Below are 8,419 nucleotides of genomic sequence, written 5' to 3' on the forward strand. Positions count from 1 at the left end.
ACTCCTGTGGTTTTAAGCCACTCAGATTTGGTACTTTACTACGGCAGCCTTGGCAAACGAGTCGACTCTTTTTCATAATTACCAAATTTTAAATCATTCAGGGCCTGCCCTAATTTGAGTTTAGACATCCAAAGATTGTGATAGGACATTCCAGAAAAAAAGGAACTGTCATGAGAAAGCTGGCAGGAGCAGGGATGAGAGACCCACAGGAACGTGGCTTGGAGTCTGGTTGGCTTTGGCACTGCTCCCAGTGGGAGCTGTGGAAGTGAGCGGGGCACTGTCAAAAATAACTACGGCTTTTTCAGAAGAATGAACACCAAAGCTGAAAACAAATGTGCTACTTGCTTCCAGTTATTTTATTCGTCTCCATAGTCCTAGGAAGAGAGGTAGGATGTGCCCACGTTTTATTACCACTATTTCTAAAGAGGAAGATAAAAATCATACAATTCAGGTCACTTACAGCAATAAAAGTCTTGTTTTTTCAACCTCATCGGATCTTAAGAACACTGCAGAGTAGGTGAAAGCAGAGAAACCAGTAATTACGTTGGGGATGTAAGACTCTGTAATCACACGAATCCCTCGGTTTATAAAGGATTGTGGGCAATTCCTGACAGCAGCAGATGCAAGTCATAAAACCCTGTGTTTTTAAGGCTTCCCTCCTACTCTTCCTTCTGGGTATCTCAACTGAGGTTAAATGAAAATTAATCAATTGAGTTCACCAAGGAGAAAATCTGTCAGAGCCATGATAAAGCCAGAAGTGTGAGTATTACCAAACCTTGAATGCCTGGATTCCATTTTTACCATTGTTTTCTGGGAGATATTTTAATGCTATCATCTTGATCCTTTTGAAATAACAACTCACATGTGCTGGGAACTCAGTGATTTAAATGAATTAAATTTTAACAACCATCCTTTAAGGCGTTTGCAGATGATAAAGCAAATTTAGGGTGGCAAAATAATTTGCCCAGACTCATACACCTTAGGAGAGGCAGAACCAAGTTTCCCTAATCTTTCTCCAAGGCTTGTGTACTGCACCATCATTCTTTACTGCCTCTGAAAGCTGGACATTGTTTATGCTGAAAACCAAAATCCCATATAGTTACTTTCTCTTGTATCTATTTTTATTCCAAGCCAGATAGTCATCTTCACATATATACAGTGTCATCTTCAAGAAACACAGGGTCTCTCCTGCCATGGCCTGGTGACCAGCTCCCTCTGTAGCCCATCTCCAGCCTGATTGTCCCAAATCCACCAATCACAACCCTGCCAGCCCAGTACTTATAAGATGATTGTGGCCACACAATGTGATCCAGAGGAGATCATCATCTTCTCAGACTCTGATTAGCTGCCTCTCCATCTACTCCCTGCCTCCAAAATATTTTGGAGGATAGTATTTGGAGGATGGTGGGAAGCAGACGACGGAGGAAGGGACTGACAGAGCTCATCCCCTTTTGGTGGTGGTTCTTTAAAAACAAAACGAGGAGTTTTAGGGTAGATGAGGCTATTTGTGATCCCTTTCCTCTTAATTGTTACCTTTCTCTCTGTAAACTGTATGTGACATTTCCCTGCCTTCTCTGTGAGTCTTCTTCCATACTCGATTCATAAAATCCATGCACGTGTAGCTCTTACCATCTTGACATGAGTTATTGCAATGTCAACCACTTTCCATCATGTCTGGAGGGACCAAGTGACATTCACTGTCAATCTCCCAGAATGCTAGGTAGAGTGCTTTGCTTTTAGTGCATTTAATCTTAAATTATACTGTATAAGCTAAAGAAGAGAAAATAATAACCAATTATTAATACGTGAAAAGTTACTCATTACTATGTGTAGATTATTTCTGATTGGGAAGAATCTCTCTCTCCATCTTTAGGCCTTGTGAATTCCATCATAAGTAAGAAGAGGGCTTTCTATTATCTGTCCTGGCGATGTCACCCAGATGTATGTAGCTCACACTCTAAATTGGTGTGTGAATAAATATGAGATGGTATTACCAATGTTTTACCATAATCTTCTGCTGTTTATTTAGTGCTGTTTCATGTTTTATTGTATTTTCCAACTTTCTTCTTTTTTCTAAGCCAAATGTGAAAACAGATTTAACATGGTAACATTTCTCCTACTTTATTAACTTTCCTACCATGATTCAAATGTGACTATATTAATAAACTTGACATTTTATAGGCAATAGGTTCTTTTTATTGTCCAAAAGTAGTGATCATTTGAAAATTTATATATATCTATAGATCTTTTCCCTCTATTTTATCTTTTGAAATAAAATACACATCCTCTTCAAATGCAGGAGATGATGGCATGGGATGACAAATTGTCACAGCAAAAGAAAAGGTTGTTTAGCACAGCTGGTGTGCCCGAGTGTCAGTATTCTTTTGGGACACCATTGAACTAAGGCTTCTCCCACTGATCATCAAAATAGTACCTTTAAACTGAAGACAGAGAATATCAGCATCTGTCAGTTCACTTGCTAATTAAAATAAGAGTAAATGGCGCCTGGGTGGCTCAGTCAGTTAAGCATCTCACCTGGGCTTTTGGCTCAGGTCAGATCTCAGGGTCGTGAGATCAAGGTCCACATCTAGCTCTATGCTGGACATGGAGTCTGCTTAAGATTCTCTCTGTCCTGGGGTACCTGGGTGGCTCAGATGGTTGAGTGCCTGCCTTCAGCTCCAGTCATGATCTCCAGGTCCTGGGATTGAGCCCCATGTCTAGCTGCCCGCTCAGTGGGGAGCCTGCATCTCCCTCTGCCTCTGCCTCTCCACCTACTCATGCTCTTTCTCTCTCTCTCTCTCTCTGTTTATCTGTCTGTCTCAAATGAATAAATAAAAAATCTTCAAAAAAGAAAAAGATTCTTTCTCTCCCTTTCCCTGCGCATGTGTGTACTCTCTCTCTCTAAAATAACTAACTAACTAACTAAATAAATAAATAAATAAAATAATAACAACAATAATAAAGTGAGGGAACTCTACCTGGTTAAAAAATTTTTTTTTCAAAAAATTTTAATATTATGATCATGAAGGAGAGAAATTTGTAAATAAAAATGATAAATAAAAATGGTCTACTTTTTCCTAACCTTCCATCCTCAGCCTGGAAGCTGATTTCCCATCCCCTGCTTTTAAAAGCTTTTGTGCTCTAAGGCTCTAGCAGAAAAGAAATACCAAGATGTCCACTCAGGATGATTCTTATGGAATCACCGACTCTAGGAACATTTGTTTTTATGAAGTGTCTGAGAAAATGAGATTTTCCTTAAAGGTCTTGTGAATAATGGTCCAGCTTTCTATCATCTGGTTCTGTGTACCAATTGTAGTTAGCTGGAGAAATAAAATCACATTTCTCCCTACTGTGCAGGAATTTACTGTAGAATTTGTTCTCTTGAGCCCCTAGAAATCCCCATATCAGAAAGGTATCCGATGATCCTGTTTCTTGGCTTCTGAAGACTTTAAATGAGATGTTGTGAATAACAAGAAGTTCTTACCAAAGGTGTGCATAAGGGACACCTGCTTTGGTCACAAAGACCAGCTTGGAAGATAACAGATTATAATTAGTTTTCCTTGTGTTAGTATCTGATAATGTCACTCAGGAGTTCAGCTTTGCCCTTGTCGCTTAAGGGATTGAAGCGAAGCGCTAAGTAGCTTTTGTAATTACTGTAGGGAAGTCCTAAATCTACTCAATGTTTGACATACCACAGAGGTCCTGCTGCTGTGGGGATTTTGTTATATAGTAGAAGGAGCCTGGTGGAGGTGTTGGAAGGGATTCAATAAAGTGGATGGTAATTTTTATATGAAGTCAAAAGTGGGCTTTTATTCTTTAACAACCAAATGCCTGCTAAAACCAGACTTACTTAACACTTCCACAACTCATAGTTAGATGAAAAATTCCCATCTTTAAAAGTCTTACACTGCCAACCTAACACTTACTGGCCATTTACTTTGTATGAGGCCTCATGCTAAGCAGTTTGGGGGAATAAAGAGATAAATAAGACAGGAGTTCAGCTCTCAAGAAGCTATTACCTGTTTGAAATAGCAGCCTCCTTGCCAAATCACCCTGTTTCCCAGGACTTCTGAAAATACTCCAAGCTGTGATTTCTGAGGTTTACATGTAATTTATCTTAACTTTTCATTTTTTAAGTAATCTCTATAGCCAATGTGGGGCTCAAACTCACACCCCAAGATCAAGAGTTACAAACTCTACCAACTGAGCCAGGCAGGTACCCCTAATTTGTCTTATTTTTTTAAAAAAAAACTTCAACAATAGCCTTTGAAATAATTGGAATTACCATTTATTATAACTGGATTCCAAAAATCATGACTTAAACATGCCATAAACACTCTTTTATATATAAACATATTGCTTCATATTAATTTTGCACATTTATTGTACAATGACCAGTGCTTTGGATGTTGACCTTGTGGCATGGAGAAATCTTATAGTAGCTTCTAATGACAAATACTGTGCAAAGCAATTTCAAAATCATAAGGAAAAATATTTTGAAAAATAGGCAACCTAGATCTAGCATATACAGTTACTTTCATGTAATCAGAATATGTTATTTGATTGGATATTCAATTCTTAGGAAATGCCTGAAGGCAGCTTAACATTTTTTGTGTATCTATATATGTTACATATTTGCATTTTGTCCACATAGTCCACTGGGGTATTTCCTCAGCATGAATTCTATCCAAATTACCAAACTGAAGACTTTGATTATGTTTTCCATTATTCTAGTGTCTAAAATTTCAACATTCAAGCCAGAGAGAAGAGATGAGACAGTCAGTACTTTAAACTAAAGATGCTGATCAGATAGTCTACTTTTCCTGTGTCTGTCTCCTAGTCCTCTTCATAAACTGGCAGATAGTCTTATAATTAAACAGTTCTGGTCCTGCACATACAGCATGATCAAGACTCACCATGTTTCAACAGCTTCACACTCATTTATTAACAAGATTAGAGATGCCAAAAAAAATCATACATTCACTAATTCTATATTGAGGATTCAGTAAAGAGGGGAGAAAGTGAACAAGGCAAATCACATTTTTTAAAAACTCTCATGCTTTCTATTATTCAAGTAGCAGTGAGACAGATATTGCATAAGGAAAGAATATACTATTTTAACACTTTATTGAAAATGTACATAATTAACTTTTAGTTCTACTTATGGTTGAATGAAAGGTTAGTGTTTTTTTCTTTTTTTTTAAAGATTTTATTTATTTATTTGACAGAGAGAGAGATCACAAGTAGGCAGAGAGGCAGGCAGAGAGAGAGGGAAGCAGGCTCCCTGCTGAGCAGAGAGCCCAATGCGGGGCTCCATCCTAGGGTCCTGGGATCATGACCTGAGCCTAAGGCAGAGGATTCAACCCACTGAGCCACCCAGGCGCCCCGTTAGTGGCTTTTTCTACCTGAAGTCTCTGTGGGGCTACAAAAGGGTACGTATAATGTCATATGATTGTATACATTTACTAATACTGATATAACAAAATAAGTATGATTCCATTAATAGTCATGAATGTTAAACTCGGTTTTAACATTATTGTGGTAAGAACGCAATGTCCTCTATCTGTTCAGCCATGATATTGCCCCACCAAATGAGTTTGCTCTCAGGAGATTTAAAAATCAATCCCCTCTCTCCTATCAGGAAGTCTTGATAGTTCAGTAAATGTTGTTAAATATCTATGTATTTGGGCAGAATGTAACATTGCCGAGATGTTTCTTAGAGCAAAACTATTACTGAGATAGACTTGATAATAAATGCTCTGGGTTCAAGCTTTATATCCCTCAGTTAATAATTGGAACATTAGCCAAGAATTAATTTCTATGAATATTAGACTCATTTTCTTGAGCACAAGGATATAAATTTTGTCTTATGGTGCTACAATAATACACTAGATCAAAATTACTTTGCAAATGGAAACACTTTGCATCGTTGCACATTATTGTAGCACATAAATAGTTTGTATGTGTATGTTGATAAAGAAAAATTGCACCAATACTTGTTAAAATAGCAAGTAAGACTTTATTTGAAACTATTGCAATTGGGGTCAAGGTTATTGCAATAGGAGAGAGACTGAATTTAATTCTACTAAAACAAAAGGCTGGAGGATTTCTAAGTGTTGGGGTGCACTAAAGGAAAAGACTTTAGCAGGGAGATTGGTCAATGTGATTAGGCTATCTGTACTTGCTAATTGATGTTTATTGAAGTTAGGCTCCTATCTTTCACTGGAAGAGTCGGAGGCAGAGGCCCTTTCTTGAAGATTATATCTAAAAGGGAAGAGGCTGGGAGAAGACTTCTCAAGGAAGCAGAGAAAGAATCTACATTGGCAAGTTTTCTAATAGAAATGTCCTAAGTGGGCGCCTGGGTGGCTCAGTGAGTTAAAGCCTCTGCCTTCGGCTCAGGTCATGATCCCAGTATCCTGGGATAGAGCCCTGCATCGGACTCTCTGCTCGGCGGGGGGAGCCTGCTTCCCCCTCTCTCTCTCTCTGCCGGCCTCTCTGCCTACTTGTGATCTCTGTCTGTCAAATAAACAAATAAAATCTTTAAAAAAAACCACAACACCCGCTCCCCAAAATGGCCTAAGAAAACAGAAGTTAAGAATCTATGGTCAGGGGGTGCCTGGGTGGCTCAGTCATTTAAGTCTGACTCTTGATTTCAGCTCAGATCTTGATCTCAGGGTTATGAGATTAAGCCCCCAGTGGGCTCTGCCCCAAATGCAGAGTCTGCTTGTCTTAGTCTTGGCAGCTTGAGATTCTTTCTCCCTCCTTCCCCCTCCCCTCTGCTCCTCCCCCAACTCGCACTCTCCCCCCCACCTTCTCAAATAAATAAATAAGTAAATAAATAAATAAATAAATAAATAAATAAAATCTTTGAAACAAACAAAAAATCTGTGTTCAGGAAGAAGCCTCTCTAGGGCACAAGCAGAGAGGACCCTTCAGGATGCCTTGACCAATGTATGTCCAGATCACACAATTCCAAAGGAAAACCAGCTAAGCTAGCAGTCACAGACCCACCTTTTGTTCCTTGTTTCTGCTCACTGCTGATCATCATCCAGCCGTCATCACTACTGTATTCTGAAATTTATTTTGTAGTGTTGGAGTTGTAAATGCATAATCAGTGGCAAGCAGATGCTTTAAAAAAACAAAAATGATGGGAACTTTTGCAGTGCAGATCCCTCCCCACATTGAGATTTATTGATGTCTGTGTATGAATGAACTTCTGCAGTGATACATGTATGTGGGCTTTATCCTTTGATTCAGGTAAATAAAGGAAGAGAGGGACACAGTGTCGACAAATTCCTCCAGACATTGCTGCTGGGAACCAGCTAATATCCATGCAGTCACATGCCTCTAAACAGGTATATTTTTCCTGGGTCCTTGTTCTGTGGTTCTTGGGGAGGCGGCAGTATCTGACCTTCCCCATCCTGTTCTCAATGGTCTTCCATTCTGATTACATGGATAAACTTAGATTTGCTAAACAGCACTTGTTTAATATGGCAGGGCTGTTCTCTGAACATGTTAAAATGTTGAATTTTGACAGTATTTTCTGATATAGCCAGTGGGCTGAGTGCTCATTGATTGAATAATGAGATTCAGAATTTAAATTCCAGTAATTCATAATAGTGAGGATATGAAAAAACGCAATCAAAACAATTGTGTTTACTACTTTACAGTTACTCATAAAGCCCTACCACCTGCATGAATTTATTTGTTCCTTACAGCACCTTTGTACGTTTGATAAATTTTGACTTCACTTTATAGACAATAAAATACCTCAGAGAGATTATGTAACGTGAACATTTTCGCAGAGGCTAAGGGTTAACAGCCAGGTCTGGAAGTCTGTTCTGCAAGATTAAAAAAAAAAACAAAAAAACAAAAACAGCATAAAGAACTGTCCAGAAAAAACCTCTAGAAACATGCTAGATCCTGAGTTCAAATTCCTGGCTTATGAATGGCTCTGTGTAAATTAATCCAATAGCTATCAATTCTGTCTTCATTTCTAAAAGAGGTTTTGTGAGAAATTAAGGAGAAAACATAAAAATTTCATGAATGTCTCAGATAGAGTAGAACTTTGTATAGATTGCCTTTCTACATACCATCATATTCTCTTCTTCTCCCTCTACTTGCCAACCCATTATTCTTTCTAAGACACTGTGCCTTATTGCTAAAAAGCTTAAGGGGGATAAATAAATTTGAAGTTATCATCTTATAATTTTGATATCAGCTTTCTCAGGTATACTTTGCATACAGTAACATTTGCCCATTTTTTTTTTTTAAAGATTTTATTTATTTATTTGACAGAGAGAAATCACAAGCAGGCAGAGAGGCAGGCAGAGAGAGAGGAGGAAGCAGGCTCCCTGCTGAGCAGAGAGCCCGATGCGGGGCTTGAACCCAGGACCTGGGATCATGACCTGAGCCGTAG

This window comes from Enhydra lutris, unplaced genomic scaffold, assembly GCF_002288905.1.
Source record: "Enhydra lutris kenyoni isolate GAN:26980312 unplaced genomic scaffold, ASM228890v2 scaffoldscaffold2, whole genome shotgun sequence".
Taxonomy (NCBI): Eukaryota; Metazoa; Chordata; class Mammalia; order Carnivora; family Mustelidae; genus Enhydra; species Enhydra lutris.